Source organism: Monodon monoceros, unplaced genomic scaffold (assembly GCF_005190385.1).
Source record: "Monodon monoceros isolate NGI ecotype Baffin Bay Population unplaced genomic scaffold, NGI_Narwhal_1 Super_Scaffold_2, whole genome shotgun sequence".
Lineage (NCBI taxonomy): Eukaryota > Metazoa > Chordata > Mammalia > Artiodactyla > Monodontidae > Monodon > Monodon monoceros.
Genome location: NW_021703776.1, coordinates 14,524,725 through 14,544,897, shown reverse-complemented (window position 1 = coordinate 14,544,897; position 20,173 = coordinate 14,524,725).

The following is a 20,173-nucleotide window of genomic DNA, read 5'->3' as shown; positions in this document are numbered from 1 at the left end:
CTTAAATGCAGGAACAGCGTCCTTGCTGTTCTGTTGACTTCAGTTGGAGGAGAGAATGAGCCTCCTCAGCCGAGGTCTTGTGAGTAATTTATGAGATTTAAAGGCCTTGTGGGTGGCCATCTTTTTAAAAAGATAAACTTAACTTTATATATGGATATTCTAGCATCAATAATCTTTTAAGAACTCTGCTAGGATAATTACAACTGAAGTGTACTTTTGTTTTAAAGCAGAATAATTATTTCAGCAACGTGCAGAAAAAACATTGAGCTATAATTTATTGTATATTTTATTCAGGGAGAATGACACTTTTGTATCCCTACTTTAAAATTCATATTGTTTTCATTAGGGCAAATATTAACACACAGTTACCATATCTATTTCCTAATTAAGATGGAAAGGGTAATGTAGCTTCGGCAATCAGGAAGTGGGATGTAGTTATCCTGTAATTTAGGAATAATTTGCAGTGGATACAACATTCATGGTATTCGGGTAATCTGAGTATACATGTGTATGCCCTGTGCTGCATTTGCACCTGTAACATTCCCAGTGGTACGGTGTATATTTATTTTGAAGTACATTTGTTCAAATTGGATAACTAAGTGCTCTTTTCCTTCATCAGTGTACTTTTTGATGACAAAATAAGTACTCTTCTTATTAAAATATGTCTGCTATCATTGCAATTTCACTTGAGCTCTATAATATCAATAAAGAAAACTATCAAAAAACACAATAAATTAAAGGTTATCTTGTGAAATGGTTTCTCACACCTAAAGTACATTTTTAACTAACCTCTCAGCCTAGTTGATTAGCTCTCTCAGCCTGGAGAAAGGTTGGGAAAACACTGGTGTTAGTTTCCCAACCAGGAGGTACCAACATAAACTTTTGAAAAATTCCCAGTTAACTAAATACACAAACTTGTTTGATAAACAGTATAGTCTCGGGCTAGAGTGGGTGGTTATATGAAATAGATATTTAGGGTCTCTTGATTTTGTTTCACTCCTCGTGGCAGAAGTGGTACCTTTGTTGTAGAGTCATGGTACAGCTGTCCTATCTTATGGAATAAGAACATCTTAGCAAAGCCAAGTTTTCCATTAAATTCTATTGGATTGGTCCAAACCCCAAATGAACGTTTTGGCCAACCCAGTACTATAAAATGCAGAATTCTCTTCCAGGAAAAACAAAGTTTATAAAATGAAAACTTTTTAAAATTTTCTTGTATTTTTTTTAACATCTTTATTGGAGTATTACTGCTTTACAATGGTGTGTTAGTTTCTGCTGTATAACAAAGTGCATCAGCTATACATATACATATATCCCTGTATCCCCTCTCTTGCGTCTCCCTCCCACCCTCCCTATCCCACCCCTCTAGGTGGTCACAAAGCACCAAGCTGCTCTCCCTGTGCTATGTGGTTGCTTCCCACTAGCTATCTATTTTACCTTTGGTAGTGTATATATGTCCAGGCCACTCTCTCACTTCAGCCCAGCTTACCCTTCCCCCTCCCCGTGTCCTCAAATCCATTCTCTACGTCTGTGTCTTTATTCTTGTCCTGCCCCTAGGTTCATCAGAACCATTTTTATTTTTAGATTCCATATATATGTGTTAGCATACGGTATTTATTTTTCTCTTTCTGACTTACTTCACTCTGTATGACAGACTCTTAGGTCCATGCACCTCACTACGAATAACTCAATTTTGTTTCTTTTTATGGCTCAGCAACGTTCCATTGTGTATATGTGCCACATCTTCTTTATCCATTCATCTGTCAATGGACACTTAGGTTGCTTCCATGTCCTGGCTATTGTAAATAGAGCTGCAATGAACATTGTGGTACATGACTCTTTTGAATTATGGTTTTCTCAGGGTATATGACCAGTAGTGGGTTTGCTGGGTTGGATGGTAGTTCTATTTCTAGGAACCTCCATACTGTTCTCCATAGTGGCTGTATCAATTTACATTCCCACCACCAGTGCAAGAGGGTTCCCTTTTCTCCACACCCTCTCCAGTATTTACTGTTTGTAGACTTTTTGATGATGGCCATTCTGACTGGTGTGAGGTGATACCTCATTGTAGTTTTGATTTGCATTTCTCTAATGATTAGTGATGTTGAGCATTCTTTCATGTGTTTGTTGGCAGTCTGTATATCTTCTTTGGAGAAATGTCTATAGGTCTTCTGCCCATTTTTGGATTGGGTTGTTTGTTTTTTTGATATTGAGCTGCATGAGCTGCTTGTAAATTTTGGAAATTAATCCTTTGTCAGTTGCTTCATTTGCAAATATTTTCTCCCATGCTGAGGGGTGTCTTTTCGTCTTGTTTATGGTTTCCTTTGCTGTGAAAAAGCTTTTAAGTTTCATTAGGTCCCATGTGTTTATTTTTCTTTTTATTTCCATTTCTCTAGGATGTGGGTCAAAAAGGATCTTGCTGTGATTTATGTCATGGAGTGTTCTGCCTATGTTTTTCTCTAACAGTTTTCTAGTGTCTGGCCTTACATTTAGGTCTTTAATCCATTTTGAGTTTATTTTTGTGTATGGTGTTAGGGAGTGTTCTAATTTCATTCTTTTACGTGTAGCTGTCCAGTTTTCCCAGCACCACTTATTGAAGAGGCAGTCTTTTCTCCATTGTATATTCTTGCCTCCTTTATCAAAAATAAGGTGACCATATGTGTCCAGGTTTATCTCTGGGCTTTCTATCCTGTTCCATTGATGTATATTTCTGTTTTTGTGCCAGCACCATACTGTCTTGATTACTGTAGCTTTGTAGTATAGTCTGAAGTCCAGGAGCCTGATTCCTCCAGCTCCGTTTTTCTTTCTCAAGATTGCTATTGCTACTCAGGTTCTTTTGTGTTTCCACACAAATCATAAAATTTCTTGTTCTAGTTCTGTGAAAAATGCCACTGGTAGCTTGATAGGGATTGCATTGAATCTGTAGATTGCTTTGGGTAGTAGAGTCATTTCACAACGTTGATTCTTCCAATCCAAGAACATGGTATATCTCTCCATCTGTTTGTATCATCTTTAATTTCTTTCATCATTGTCATAGTTTTCTGCATACAGGTCTTTTGTCTCCTTAGTAGGTTTATTCCTAGGTATTTTATTCTTTCTGTTGCAATGGTAAATGGGAGTGTTTCCTTAATTTCTCTTTCAGATTTTTCATCATTAGTTTATAGGAATGCAAGAGATTTCTGTGCATTAATTTTGTATCCTGCTACCTTACCAAATTCATTGATTAGCTCTAGTAGTTTTCTGGTAGCATCTTTAGGATTCTCTATGTATAGTATCGTCATCTGCAAACAGTGACAGTTTTGCTTCTTCTTTTCTGATTTGGATTCCTTTTATTTCTTTTTCTTCTCTGATTGCTGTGGCGAAAACTTCCAAAATGATGTTGAATAATAGTGGTGAGTGTGGGCAACCTTGTCTTATTCCTGATCTTAGAGGAAATAATTTCAATTTTTCACCATTGAGAATGATGTTGCCTGTGGTTTTGTCATATATGGCCTTTATTATGTTGAGGTAAGTTCCCTCTATGCCTACTTTCTGGAGGGTTTTTTATCATAGATGGGTGTTGAATTTTGTCAGAAGGTTTTTCTGCATCTTTTGAGATTATCATATGGTATTTATCCTTCAGTTGGTTAATATGGTGTATCACATTGATTGATTTGCTTATATTGAAGCATCCTTGCATTTCTCAGATAAACCCCACTTGATCATGGTGTATGATCCTTTTAATGTGCTGTTGGATTCTGTTTGTTAGTGTTTTGTTAGTGTTTTGCGTCTATGTTCATCAGTGATATTGGCCTGTAGTTTTCTTTCTTTCTGACATCTTTGTCTAGTTTTGGTATCAGGGTGATGATGGCCACGTACAATGAGTTTGGGAATGTTCCTCCCTCTGCTATATTTTGGAAGAGTTTGAGAAGGATAGGTGTTAGCTCTTCTCTAAATGCTTGATAGAATTTGCCTGTGAAGCCATCTGGTCCTGGGCTTTTTTTTGTTGGACGATTTTAAATCACAGTCTCAATTTCATTGCTTGTGATTGGTCTGTTTATATATTCTGTTTCTTCCTGGTTCAGTCTCAGAAGGTTGTGCATTTCTAAGAATTTGTCCATTTCTTCCAGGTTGTCTATTTTATTGGCATAGAGTTGCTTGTAGTAATCTCTCATGATCCTTTCTATTTCTGCAGTGTCAGTTGTTACTTCTCTTTTTTCATTTCCAATTCTATTGATTTGAGTCTTCTCCATTTCTTTCCTGATGAGTCTGGCTAATGGTTTATCAATTTTGTTTATCTTCTCAAAGAAAATGCTGTTAGTTTTATTGATATTTGCTATTGTTTACTTCATTTGTTTTTCATTTATTTCTGATCTGATATTTATGATTTCTTTCCTTCTGCTAATTTTGGGTTTTTTTTGTTCTTCTTTCTCTAATTGCTTTAGGTGTAAGTTTAGGTTGTTTATTTGAGATGTTTCTTGCTTCTTGAGGTAGGATTGTATTGCTCTAAACTTCCCTCTTAGAACTGCTTTTGCTGCATCCCATAGGTTTTGGGTTGTCGTGTTTTCATTGTCATTTGATTTGATTTGATTTCCTCTTTGATTTCTTCAGTGAGCTCTTGGGTATTTAGTAGCATATTGTTTAGGCTCCATGTGTTTGTATTTTTTACAGTTTTTTTTCCTGTAATTGATATCTAATCTCATAGCATTGTGGTCGCAAAAGATACTTGATACAATTTCAGTTTTCTTAAATTTACCAAGGCTTGATTTGTAACCCAAGATATCATCTGTCCTGGAGAATGTCTCAGAAGCACTTGAGAAGAAAGTGCATCCTGCTGTTTTTAATGGAATGTCCTATAAATATTAATTAAGTCCATCTCATCTAATGTGTCATTTAAAGCTTGTGTTTCCTTATTTATTTTCATTTTGGCTGATCTGTCCATTGGTGAAAGTGGAGGATTAAATTCCCCTACTATGACAGTGTTACTGTTGATTTTCCCTTTTATGGCTGTTAGCATTTGCCTTATGCATTGAGGTGCTCCTATGCTGGGTGCATAAATATTTCCAATTGTTATATCTTCTTCTTGGGTTGATCCCTTGATCATTATGTAGTACCCTTCTTTGTCTCTTGTAATAGTCTTTATTTTAAAGTTTATTTTGTCTGATATGAGAATTGCTACTCCATTCTTTTGATTTCCATTTGCATGGATTATCTTTTTCCATCCTCTCACTTTTAGTCTGTATGTGTTCCTAGGTCTGGAGTGGGTCTCTTGTAGACAGCATATATACGGGTCTTGTTTTTGTATCCATTCAGCCAGCCTATGTCTTTTGGTTGGACCATTTAATCCATTTACATTTAAGGTTATTATCGATATGTATGTTCCTATTTTCTTAATTGTTTTGGGTTTGTTATTGTAGGTCTTTTCTTTCTCTTGTGTTTCCTGCCTAGACAAGTTCCTTTAGCATTTGTTGTAAAGTTGGTTTGGTAGTGCTGGATTCTCTTAGCTTTTGCTTGTCTGTAAATATTTTAACTTCTCCATCGAATCTGAATGAGATCCTTGATGGGTAGAGTAATCTTGATTGTACGTTTTCCCCTTTCATCACTTTAAATATATCCTGCCACTCTCTTCTGGCTTGCAGGGTTTCTGCTGAAAGGTCAGCTGTTAACCTTATGGGAATTCCCTTGTATTTATTTGTTATTTTTCCCTTGCTGCTTTTAACATTTTTTCTTTGATTTAATTTTTGATAGTTTGATTAATATGTGCCTTTTATGTTTCTCTTTGAATTTATCCTGTATGGGACTCTCTGTGCTTCTTGAACTTGATTGACTATTTCCTTTCCCTTTTGGGGGAAATTTTTAACTATAATCTCTTCAAAATTTTCTTAGACCCTTTCTTTTTCTCTTCTTCTGGGACCCCTATAATTCGAATGTTGGAGCATTTAATGTTGTCCCAGTGGTCTCTAAGACTGTCCTCAATTATTTTCATTCTTTTTTCTTTATTCTGCTCTGTGATAGTTATTTCCATTGTTTTATCTTCCAGGTCAGTTATCTGTTCTTCTGCATCAGTTATTCTGCTATTGATTCTTTCTAGAGAATATTAAATTTCATTTATTGTGTTGTTCATCATTGTTTGTTTGCTCTTTACTTCTTCTAGGTCCTTGTTAAACGTTTCTGTATTTCCCCCATTCTATTTCCAAGATTTTGTATCATCTCTACTGTCATTACTCTGAATTCTTTTTCAGGTAGACTGCCTATTTCCTCTTCATTTGTTTGGTCTGGTTTGTTTTTACCTTGCTCCTTCACCTGCTGCGTATTTCTCTGTCTTCTCATTTTGTTTAACTTACTGTGTTTGGGGTCTCCTTTCCGCAGGCTGCAGGTTCGGAGTTCCTGTAGTTTTTGGTGTCTGCCCCCAGTGGGTGAGGTTGGTTCAGTGGCTTGTGTAGGTTCCTGGTAGCGGGGACTGGTGCCTGTGTTCTGGTGTGTGGGGCTGGATCTTGTCTTTCTGGTGGGCAGGGCCGCATCCAGTGATGTGTTTGGGGTGTCTTTGATATTAGTGTGATTTTAGGCAGCCTCTCTGCTAATAGGTGGGGTTGTGTTCCTGTCTTGCCAGTTGTTTGACATGGGGCATCCAGCACTGGAGCTTGCTGGCCATTGGGTGGAGCTGGGTCTTAGTGTTGAGATGGAGATAGATCTCTGGGAGAGCTCTCACCGATTGATATTATGTGGGGCCAGGAGGTTTCTGGTGGTCCAATGTCCTGAACTTGGCTCTCCCACCTCAGAGGCTCAGGCCTGACACCAGGCCGGAGCACCAAGACCCTGTCAGCCACACAGCCAGGTACGTGGGGATTTTCTTGCCTTTTGGGAAGTCTGAGGTCTTCTGCCAGCATTCAGCAGGTGTTCTGTAGGAGTTGTTCCACACGCAGTTGTATTTTTGATGTATTTGTGGGGAGGAAGGTAATCTACACGTCATACTCCTCTGCCATCTTGAAGGTCTCTCTCCAGCACCTTAGAGATTTTCAGTTCAAATATCTCCCTTTGAAGTCACCCTAATATAGAGTTTTTCCAAACTGAATGTTCTTCCCTAAGCCACTAACCATTGGCCCCTTCTATCAGAAATTCAGAATTATCTCCATGCCTATGGATCTATGCCCCTTATAGTGGACATTGCCATTTAATGAGAAAGGAAAATAGCCTGAATGAGAAGGCCTACTGGTTTGGGAAATACTGTCTCAGCTTTTTCAGTTCAATCAATTTAAAATGACTTTTATTTTGTCTACTCAGAACAATTAAAGTACAGTATTATGATGTGTTCAAGTGTGTAGCAATTGAACTTTGGAGGACACTTTTTAGTTTAGCTTTGTATGGAAATTATATTATGTAGATAGTCCTTGTGTGATAATGGGTTATTATACAATTGTGAAAACTCATGAGTCTACTTTACTCTTCCTAAACCCCTTACCTTCCCAATCAGTCATGAGAACTTTGTATTTCCTGGGTCAAAGGTTAGAAAGAGGGGAAAACAATTTTTCTTCAGATGTTCAGATAGTTCAGATAATACAACGATGACAATTTTTTTTAATGGTATTTGAAGTGGGTGCTCCTGCAATGCAGATGAAGTTTTCCCCAGACTCTTGCCATATATAATCATTCAGTATGACCAGTCAGTTCAAAAATAAACTGTTTAATAATTTTTCTATTAAGATAAATCCATATGTCTCTAGAAGAGTGACAGTAGCAAATTTACTTAATGAAGTTAGATATAAATGGGCTAAACTTAATTGATTCCAAACTTGGATATAATGGTAAGCTCTGTGATTGAAAATATAAGACCAATAAATACATAATGAATGGATAAAGGAGTTATTTAGAGATTTAAGCCATGGAAAGAGAAGGTCTGCATATTCAGGGCTGAAAAACTGGAGAATTCATGAAGTTCTGTTAAAGCAAGATTGCCACTGGAATGCTATCTCATCAAGATGCTGTTGGAATGGGGCTGATGTGAGAGAACACTCGAATGTTCTCATTTTGTTTGAAGACAAAGCGGTTTCGCAGAAGGTTGGTTTATGTGGAATTTAGTTAGGAAATCTAAGACCAAGGATTTGGCGCTGTTTATCTAACTGTGTGCAGGAGAGAAAATTATGGAATCTGGCAGATATCTGGAGAATGTTGGGGACAATTTTGAGATTAAAGTTATGTGTTGTTACTTTGGGCAAGATCCAGGAATACCCAGATTTTACTTCCCTCTTCCTGTCTAGGATCCATAGAGGAGCACACTCAGAAGACAGAGCCAACCAAACCATCACCATTATTTAGCTGGAACTTTGGCTCCCAAGCACTTCTGTAGAACTCTGGTGAACTAGGCGAGATCAAGTGGAGGTAGTAGAGGCCAAAGAAGCCACAAATCAAAGTAGGGTAAATTACTAGCTTGGTCCACTCTACTACAAATCCCAACTCAAGTAGATCTTATCACTCTCAGGTCAGCAAAAGGGCACACAGAGCAGACCCTCTGGCACCAGAGGAAAGGAACAAGGACACAGGAGGTAAGTATTTGCCTCATTGTCCAACACTGCCTTCCCTAGACCTTGGCTGTTCAGAGCAATGAATAGAAACACCCAAACCTGAGAGAAATATTTAACAAGGCCTACGGGACAGACAGAATTCGATAATCTCTGTGGCTTAGAAGAATAATTCCTCCAGACTAGGTGGATTCCCCTCTGATTAGAAATTTTACTTCTCAAATAATTTGTTACCACAGGTAAATGTCCTAAATGGCAGATTTAAGTATTCCACTCGCTGCAAAGGTTCAAATCACCATTGTAGAATAATGCATTGTCATTCTGGTTTATATGCCAGTCTCTTAACAAAGTTAAGTTGCTTAATATTTGTCAGTTTCTGAGGGAGACTATGGGATATAACAGAAAGGACAAGGGCTTGAAATCATACATACTTGGGTAACTGACTAGGTCACTTATCACTGTGGACAAATTATTGGAGCTCTCTATGAGCCTAAGTTTTCTCCTCTTCCTTCTAAAGGGTTTGTTAGGATTAAATGAAACAGCATTTATAAAGTATGTAGCCAGTGACTTTGCAAGTAATAGGCACTCAAAATGTTAGATACTTCCTACCTTTGGTTTCTTTCCCCTGAGAGTTTGACCAACCCTTCATGGACAAACAATATCAATCCTTTATGACTGTGTAAATCTGCTAAGGATCTTATCTAGGTTATGGTGACCCACGAAGGCAGTGCCTTCTATGTGCTCATAGATCCATTAGCTGGCCATCCCTCTGGGATACCTCTGTCTGTTCTCCATTGCTTCACACCTATTGGCAGTAATGTACCCACCCTTAGCCATACTCAGGTACCATCAGGGTTAATATAAGCTTAATTTAAAAAATAACAGTGACTTTCTCTTAATAAACGTGGCTCTCATGGTTCTTGCCATTTTGCACAGAATACATTAAGGATAGAGAAAATTAAAATAGTATCAACCTCAATCTTAGACGATAGAAACCAGTACTTACTCTGTGTCAGGGTCTCTATTCAGCGTTTTATACTGATTTCCTCATTTAATCTCTACAACAACTTTTGAGCTAGAAACTATTATTATTGTTGTTGTTATTATTATTATTACCACCTCATAAATGAGGACACTGAGGTTCATTTCAAATGCGCTTGACTTGAGAAGATAACCGATAACAATTTTCAGTTGCTATTTTACCTCCTAGGTATATGCTATTAGCATATTACACAGGGAACAAAGACACAGACCTGCTAGAGAATGGACTTGAGGATATGGGGGGGGGAAGGGTAAGCTGTGACAAAGTGAGAGAGTGGCATGGACATATATACACTACCAAACGTAAAATAGATAGCTAGTGGGAAGCAGCCGCATAGCACAGGGAGATCAGCTCGGTGCTTTGTGACCACCTAGAGGGGTGGGATAGGGAGGGTGGGAGGGAGGGAGACGCAAGAGGGAGGAGATGTAGGAACATATGTATATGTATAACTGATTCACTTTGTTATAAAGCAGAAACTAACACATCATTGTAAAGCAATTATACTCCAATAAAGATGTTAAAAAAAAAGTCATGCTTATTAAATGAGGAAAAGACTGAATGGATACATTAAAACACAGTTTTCTACAACCAATTTTGAATATAAGCTACATGTAAGACCGTGAACACCACGTCTGTTTGATTGACAGCAGTGCATGTGGACTTCTGGGTTGTGGCAGCACCTTCTTATCTTTCCCCAGACTTCATGGCCAAATGTCCACTTAAACAAGCAAACAAAGATATAAAGCCACAACAGTGCTGGAAACAAGAAGTATCCATCAGCAGTTTACCAACCTGCAAGAATGATCACTAACTAGCCATCAGAGGGCTCAGCTGAGCAAGGGCCTTGACCATTCTGCTCCTAAGCTTTTTTTTTTTGCGATACGCGGGCCTCTCACTGTGTGGCCTCTCCCGCTGTGGAGCACAGGCTCCGGACGCGCAGGCTCAGCGGCCATGGCTCACGGGCCCAGCCGCTCCGCGGCATGTGGGATCCTCCCGGACTGGGGCACGAACCCGTGTCCCCTGCATCGGCAGGTGGACTCTCAACCACTGCGCCACCAGGGAAGCCCTGCGCCTAAGCTTTGAAAAGCAACAGGCAAGCAGGAATAAGGTAGGAAAATGTTCTCACCCACTATTACTACTTCTGCCAAAAGCCTGGCCTGATCGGTCAGGACGCCAGCAGGTATCTCCCCTAGTGGGAGAATATTTTGGGGACAGCCAAAGTCATTCCTTCATCCTCTATTTTCATGCCACTACTCAATAGCATCACTTTCCTGAATTAACTCCAGGTAATACTCTTTCTAGCAGCAGCCAAGAGTGAAATAGGACAGCCTATGGGTCATTGTTAACAGTATGTGAAGTCCCCCAAAGAGAGAAAAGGGTCCTGGGATTGTGGTTTTCAGGCTGAAGAAGCATCACCTGTCCAAATTCTCAGGAACCCATTTAATCACTAAGCTTTACTGAGATGCTACTGTGTGTAAGACTCTCTTCTAGGCACTGGGATACAGTGAAGGACAAGATAGGCCAGGTCCTATCCTCAGGGAGCTTCCGTTCTGGTGTTGGTGGGTGAGCAGGGAACCACTGAAAAAGCCAGAGTGTGACAAGAACTATATAGAGAAAAAAGAGGGTGATGAAGTAGAGTGAATAAATAGCCACTTCAGATGGAGATGGTCAAGGAAGGCCTCTCTGAGGAGGTGCCCTTTAACTAGAGAGCTCAACGTCAAGAAGCAGGTAGTTATGAAAAGATCCAGAGCCAGTACGCAGTGAGTTCATCTTGTGTGAGGAAAGATACAGGCAGGGACTGTGAAGAGGAAGTGCACAGCTTCTGAAAAGAGGTTCACCTTCCCCTGCCCACAACACCTGTAAACTGAATGTGTCTGCCCGTTGGAGAGACTGGCCTCTTGTTACTCAGTTGAACATCTGTTTAGCAGAAGATATTTTCAAGGTAAATATTTTAAAAATCAATAGTTTAAAAAATTCTAGACATAATCAGAAATAAAATGAAGGCAAAAATTATAATCTCACTAGCATCAGGAAAACAAAGACTCCTGGAAATAACCCTTACAAGAATTTGTAGAACCTGTATGCTAAAAAACATACATAAACTTCATAAATGTACAGCAGTATATAATAATTTTTAATCACTTCCTGAAATTACCTACTAAGTAGTCTATAGAGAAAATTTTTTCCACTTAAAATAAGGGTTAAAAAAATCGAATTCCAACCCCAAAGTGGTTTCCTTTGTAAGTTGACAAAGTAATTTTAAATTTTACCTTGGAAAAATAAATAACTGGGACTAGAGAAGAAAACAAAGCACAGCTATGGACTCTCCCTGTGAGATGCTAGTTATAAAATGAAGTGTTAGATAAAAAGTTGGACAGACTTTAAAATTCACAGATAAATCATTGGGCACAATAGTCTTGAAAGAGATACACAAATTTAACATCTCAAAATGAAGCATCATAAGCCCATGGGAGGGATGGATTTTCTTACAAAAAAAGTATTGGGAAAATCATTCTTTCTTTTTTTAAGAAACAAAATCTAGTTGTAGTTTTACCCATACCCATGCACTGAAATAAACGGTAGTGTATTAAAGAGGTGGATGTTAAAACAGTAGAATACCACTCCAGGATTTTTTAAAGAATACTAAAATAAAATATAGGAAAACACAGCCTGATGTCAGATTGAAAAAGTTTAAGCAAAAAGAGAGAGAGAAACAGACTGACTATATAAGGTTTTCTATATAAAAAAATTATATAAATATATACAATATTACATATGTGATTTATATAATATATAATAGATTATAATATTGCATGTATCATAAATAATATAATATCATAAAGGAGATTAAAAGACAATTGACAACTGGAGGAAAACATTTTACCATGTACTTCCTACATAATACGACATTTTACTAATCAGTTAATACTTATTGTTTATTAGGAAATAAGCAAAGGACACAAGTAGATCATTTATAAAGGAAGAAAGACAAATGGCTAATAAACAGTTTAAAATGTCCTACTTCAGTAGCAATCGAAGACGGGCAAGTTAAACAATATAACACCATTTTCACCTTCTTTGACTTGTAAGTATTAAAAAGTTTATAATTCCCAGTGATGTCTGAGGGTTGATGATGGAATAAGGACTCTCATACACAGCAGCTAACCTGTACTTTGGTGAATTTCTAGAAAGTGTTTTGTGATATGGAATTGAGAACCGTACAAAATTCTTATGCCATCCTCCCTCCACTCTCACCCCCAAATTATTGAGATGAGCATTTAGCATTGCCAACTGTAAACATATTTCCAACTAAGTTCCTGCAGTCCGGCTGTGGTTATAGAACTTTCAGGTTTTAACGAACAATTTGACCGTTCTTGGCATAGGGCTCCACGTTGTTTTTTAAGGAGAACACTGGCATTCCCTTGATTCACCTTTGAGAGTTGGGGCAATCTTCTTCTACCATCAGTTTAACTTTTATCAAAGGTATTAATTCAACTTGATGGGCTGTTAAAATCTTGGAGTCTTCCCTTTACTGGCGATGGAATTGTTGGGCCCTCTTTTCTCCAAGACACACATATTCAGGCAAAAACACGTGTCCTTCACAGGACTTTAGCCCAATTTGGGGTGGATGATTAGAGTGGTAGTTCTCAAATTGTAGCATGAACTGGAATCACTGGAAAGAGTTGATAAAACAGATTGCTGGTCCCCACCCCCAGAGTTTCAGTTTCAATAGATCGGAGGTTGGGCATGAGAATTTGCATTTCTAACATGCTCCCAGGTGATGCTGATGCTGTCGGAGAACCACTGGCCTTGAGGAAATCATTCCTAAGGTGAGCAGGACAGTCATTTGATTCTTTTTAGGAGGGAGGGGTGGCAAAAATGTGAGTGAAAAAGTGAAATTATGATGGGATGGTTTCAATCACATTTCAGCCAGTGTATGAGAGATATCTTGGTGCCATCCTAATACCCCAGCCAGACTCTGACAGTCACATACTAGTTTTAATATGAGACCAGTTTGTGGTTTCCCAGCTAGACTTTATTTTCCTTAAGAGCAAGTCCCCATCTTCAGCTTTTCTTGAATTCCCCATAGTTATTTGCACAGGTAACTGATCAATATAGATTTGCTAATTGAACGAAATTCATAGAACAACAAACTCTGAGAAGAGCCTATAGCAAGTTCTGGGCCCATAACCACAGCTACAATTTAGGATTTAGTGCTTAGGCCCATTAAGGAATGTCAAAAAATCCTTATCTTTCCATTATCCCAGTTGTAGCTGAGGATAAGCCGAATAAACTTTGAGGCTGAAGATTTTAATGACTGTAAACCTCCTCTAAATTTCTCTGTATGGGCTCTGCTTCAGGATGCCAATAGTAATGGTAGATAATCATGTGACTAAAATGGTATTATTCAGTTCATCCAGATCCTTAATGAAGCTGTGGGGAAGTGAGAGGGGGTGTGAGAGACACAAATACAGGAATTAGCTCTTATGGGAAGACAATTTTTAAAAACCAACATTTCTCATGTATCTGCTTTGGACGTTTCTTTTTTTTTTTTTAAGGGAAGATTTCTTGGAATGAGCTGTTGAGGTTGCGTATTGAATGTTCTTTGTCTTGTTCTTTTTAAAATGTATTTATTTGGTTTTATATATATATATATATATACATATATATATATATATATATATACTTTTAGCCCAGAATCCTTGGGCAATATCCTATTTTGCTCTCATGATGTTGGGACTTTGTTCTCTTTCCAGTTATAATAATAGTAATGGCTAACTTGTTTATAGCACTTACTAATCGTAAGGTACTGTCCTAAGTATTTCACAGGTACTAATTCATTTAACTCAGTGCAGTCCTATTAGATGAATATTTTTATTACCTATCTTATAGTTAAGGAATTGGAAACACAGCAAGATTAAGTAGCTCGTCCAAGGTCACAGAGCCAGGTAGTGGTAGAGCTGGGCTTCACACATGTCAGGCTCTAACTGCAATGGGGTACAGGGAGCCTGTTGAATTTTGAGTGAAAATACCCATGTGAAATTGTGGTCCAATCTATAGACCTTTCTGGGCTGCATTTTCCATAGCTGCAAAAAATGAGAATCATAATAATTACTTCATGGCTTTAGTAGAGTAAAAGATAATGTATGAGCCAAAAGCTACAATAGGTCCCTGAGCATAGTGGGTACGCAACATATATGAGTCTCTCTTTAATAAGAAGAAATTTTCAGAACAAAGAGATTCTCCTTTCTCTGGTACCCATGTATCTAGGGGTTCTGTCCTCATCTTCAGAGGCCCCATGTCAGGAGATGAGAACAGCATGAATGTGATTTTAACTCTCATGTCCCACAGCCTGCATGTTTGGAAGAGCTGTCACTCACACCCACATGTATTTTGACCAAGTCTCTAAAATTGCACATGAAGGAGACAAGAGGGAAGCCCCTCAAGTGAACTGAATTTCCTGGGATTTTTCTATGGTGATGAAGCAGGGTGATATTTTTAAGTATTACCACCCACAGGCCTCACAAAAGCTTGTAGGCTTTTTCAAAGCTGCAAAACAAAGAAGTATATGGCATAAAGGTTCAGATGCATACTTCTGGGGTGAGTCTCTGCCATCTCACAGCAATCCCCTAACGAGATAAGCCTTGGTGGGCTCCAAGCTGAGATGGAGGGTGGACCTGCCAGGGCCATTGGCCAGCAGTCCGCTGCTGAGTGCCCAGTGCCCTGGACTCTGCCTGCCACCCTCCCTGATGTAGGGTAGGGATGTTGTTTGTTTGTTTGTTTTTTGCATGTTCGTTTGCTGATTTATTAGATAACAAAATAATAGGTTCATAGTATATTATAGTGTATGGAAGTCCTCTGACTTCTCAAAGGAAACCAAGGACAGCCTTCTTTCCACAGACCTGGAGACTTGCAGATCTTGTCTGAGGATGGTAGAGGAAAAAACATTGCTCTCTGACCAAGGTGGAATAGGACAAACCTGTTGGAAACCTGTGTACGATCCAGGGCGCTATGGGCAGAGCATCACTACAGCACTTGCCTCTGAGGAGTTCTCTGGAGACGTGTGGAAGGAAAGGCATGGTGTTTGGAACACTGCACCTGACAGTTACAGGGCTCCACCAGTCTGGCCCGTATTACTGTTATGATATAAGAACTGATGCTTCCTGGGGCACTATTCTAAGAGTATTACATGACATGAATCATTTAGTCTTCACAATGGCCCATATTATCTCTTACCATGAGGCAACAGAGACTCAGAGAGACTGGCTGGATTCCCACAGCCAGCAGCCCTCTCTCCTGTACCTCCTTCCTCTATTGCCAATGGTTATTGACCTCCTCCTACTCTCCGGGGGAAACCCAGTCTCCATCCCACAGCTGCTGACAAGGCTCTTCATGACCTAGCTCCCACACAGCCCTCCGGTGTCATTATTTTCTCCCCCTTCCCATTCCACACTCAGGTTGTGATGAATTGGGCTCAGGTCTTCAGATGTGTTATATTTTCTGTTGCCTCAGGACCTTTGCACATGTTTCCTCTGCCTGCAACCACCTTTCTCTTACTCCCTAAGGTAGGATAATCACTACTCAGACTTTGAGGTAAACTTAGACCCAGTGGTTACCCCTCCTATTTGCTATATAGTTCACTCTTCTTTGCTTATCACACACATTTTACTTTACTGTATTGACTGATATAACTGTTGATTTTCCCCTCGAGATTCAAGGCTCCATGTGGCCAGACTTTTTCCACAGAACATGGAGCCTGCTGTCGAGTGGGTCATCAAAAAACGTTTTTTGATGAATGAGAGATTGACTTTCCTTTGCTTTGCTGTCTCAGCCACACTACTCTTCTACCCCTAAAAATCCTATTTTAAAACGCCTGTTGATAATTATTACCATCAGTTTGACTTAATTAATCCTTTGTTGTCTCTATGCTTGCCAAGCAAAGGCAAAAATACTTCTATGCCAAAATCCTTAGTTCAAAAGAAGTTATAATGCCAAACAATGAAGGAAAGCAGTTAAAAGAAACATCCTTTAACTTTTTTTTCTTATAGCTATTCTCCTGTTTCCCTCGAAGCCACTGACACATGCATAACCCCGGTCTCTCTGTAACCTCACAGCCCCGGAAACCACACATCATGTGCTTTGGATCTCACATATCACTCATGCTCAGAGGCAGGATAAGTACGGAAAAAGCTTTGGTTTTAGGGTAAAACAAACTCAGGTCATATTCCCAGCACAACCACTCTCTAGATATGTGAATTTGTGCACGAAGTTAAATCTCTCAGGGTCTTGATTTCGTCTTTTTTGAAATGGGGATGCTAACATCTACTTCATGGAGTGATTATGAGGATTCAGGGAAATAATAAACGTCAAGTGTCTAGTGAAGGGCCAACCTTGTAGCAAACAGTAGCTGATGCCAATTTTCTTCTATTCTTTTTTTGCCTTATCCCATGGGATTTTGGCCCAGGAATTTTATAACGTCTGTGCAGGAATTATTAACTGGGCTTTGGTGGATCTGTGAACACACACCCTGAAATTACATGATGAGTTGTTTATGTTCATAAGGGCTTTTATTGCTAGAGAAAGTATCTGTATTAGTTTCCTGAGGCTGCCTCAACAAAGGACCACAAACTTGGTGGCTTAAACAATAGGAATTTATGGCCTCACAGATGTGGAGCCTAGAAGTCTGAAATCAAGGTGTCGGCAGGGTTGGTTCCTTCTGCAGCCTGTGAGGGAGAATCTGTTCCAAGCCTCTCTCCAGCTTCTGGTGGCCTCAGGCACTCCTTGGCTTTAGAAGGCATTCTCGTTGTGTTTTCACATTGTCTTCCTCTGTACATGTCTCTGTGTCCAGATTTCCCATTTGTATAAGGATATCAGTTATATTGGATTAGGGCTCACCCTGATGACCTCACCTTGAACTTGATCATCTGCAAAGACCCTATTTCCAAATTAGATCACATTCCCAGGATCTTGGGGTTAAGATCCCAACACGTCTCTCTGGAGGGGACACAATTCATTCATAACAATATCCATAGCTTTCATTGGATTCTTAAAGGAGTCTATAGCCCTTCCAAAGATTAAGAAATAGTGGCAGGAAAACCTGGCTTGTCTTATATAAACCTAATCAGCAAGTCTGTAGGCTTGAGATGTGCCAGGGTGCCAGGGTGTGTCTTGAGTGCCAAATCATGGAGAAACACCAAGGTGATTTCGGTGGGGTTGTTTAGGCATGTACTAATGGACAGAGAGTACAGAAAGTCTCTTTCCACACCAGACTTGATTCCGGTTGGCAACCATTGCTGTCTGATTAAAATCCTAATGGCTCTATTAAGAATCCTTGAGTCCAACTCATAAAGTTTACATTCTAGTGGGTGAGACATTTTCATCAACATATAATTATAAATTGAGATTAGTGCTAGGATAGAAAGAAATGTGATTCTATAAAAGCACATAATTAAGGAAGTTGACTTGGCCTGAATTGGTCAGGGAAGGCTTCACTGAGGAAATGATGCTTCATCTGAGACTGGAATGACAAATTCAAGTGCACCTAAGGGGAAGAGTATTCCACACAGAGGAACAGCACATACAAAGGCCCTGGTAGGGGCCTTTGCAGTAGGAGGGACCATGGTACCTTAGAGGAACTAAGAGGAAGCCAACGAGGCTGGAGCAGAGAAGGTGGGAGAATGAGAGAATGGTGTGAGGTGAAGGTGAAGGACTTTTGGACATTGTGAAGAATTTGGGATCTCATCCTAGGAGAAATGGAGAACCATTGAAAGGCTTCTCTCTCTTAACCTGTATTTCAACGCATACTCTTAGTCCTACCCCTCTTGAATTCTTTAGAGATACTACTTTATTCTGGTACCTTCCTATTAATCTGGCTATGTCTTTTCAATGTCAGTTTTTCTTTCTGTTCCTTAAATGTTGCTTTCCACTCTCTTCCTGAGTGATCTCATCCTATTGCATTGTTTCAGCTACCACCCTTCTGCAGATACCTCCAAAACTTTTTTTTTTCTGGGCTGCAGTTGCCTTTCCCCATCTGCTTACGAAATAAACACTGCATAATTTTGATCACATGGATATCAATATGGTCTGCTTGAACTCTGCTTTGGAACTCTATGGGTAGCTTCTTTCTAGAGGACGTTACAAATCCCTATCATCTGGACCATTAACGCAGATTTGCCACAACGCCAAGGAGAACGCATCGCCCTTAGGGAGGCTTGAACAGGGATTGCTGGGGTGCTCTCAGCAAGGCCTCCCCGGTCAGCAGTGGAAACAGTTGACATATAGTTTGCCCTTGTGCTCTCTCCTGATATATGAAACACATGCTTTGAGTTTGCTGAGGTTTCTGCTCATCTTTCCCTGAGGGACCCTGACTCAGGGTTATGATCACCCTCTGCTTACGTCCATGTGGGCATAGAGCCTCACCCTAGCTGAGATGGTGTGGGAGGAAGCCAGCGGATTAATGCATTTGAAGGTCACTGTGGGAAGGCCTATGTGAGTACTGAAAATCAGACTTAACTGGAAGTCGTGGTAGGTCTGATGCTCATGAAGTGATGCTTCTAAGGTGCCTACTGTGGAAGACAATCAGGAGGAATAGGAGAGACAAAGAAAGGGAGAGAGAGAGAATGGAAGAAAAGAGGGAGGGAGGAAAAGACTCAAACCAGTATTTACTAAACACTGCATGATTTATTTTCACAAATATACTTTATCCTCACAAGCAGCCTGGCAAGGTGGGTATTTTGGGCCGGAAATCAATCATTTCTTTTGTAGTTGATGTTCTTTCAACTATACCACAAAGCCTAGATCATAGCTTTGGTGAACTAATCAGAACTTTGAGTCATTCCGGTTTCTCTCATTCCCATGAAGACTCAGCTACCATTGAGTTTTCTGAGCTCTTTCCATGAGATGTCTTGTCCTGGACCTATGCATTTAAGTTGAACCCAGTCAATCAGAAACCCAAACCACATGGCTGACAGCAAGTACTGGCAAGCCAGGGACCCGGCAGTTCAACTGAGACAATCACCTGTGTCCTAGCCCCCAAATCTCTCCCATTTTATGGCAGTTCGTCCTGACTGCTGGTCTAGGTTTTTCCTCCTGATTCGGCTCAGTTCATGCTCTTTGACACTTGAACTTGTTTTTTTAGTTTTATTTTTTTTACTGGCTTTAACTTAGTACTTATTAAGGATTTGCCTGCTGGGCCCGTCGTTGGTCATACTGGACTTTTTTTTTTTTTTTTTTTTTTTAAGAGATTGCAAGTTCTAGACGGAGGATATTTTTTCAGGGGAGGGCTGTGTTGGGTCTTCGTTGCCACGTGGGCTTTCTTTAGTTGCAGCGAGAGGGGGCTACTCTTTGTTGCGGTGCATGGGCTTCTCATTGCAGTGGCTTCTCTTGTTGCAGAGCATGGGCTGTAGGTGCGTGGGCTCAGTAGTTGCGGCACGCGGGCTCTAGAGCGCAGACTCAGTAGTCGTGGCGCACAGGCTTAGCTGCTCCATGGCATGTGGGATTTTCCCGGAGCAGGGCTCGAACCCGAGTCCCCTGCATTGGCAGGTGGATTCTTAACCACTGCGCCACCAGGGAAGCCCCATACTGGGCTTTTTTAGGTCCTTGGATGCTTCATGATTCTACCGAATGCAAAATTCTT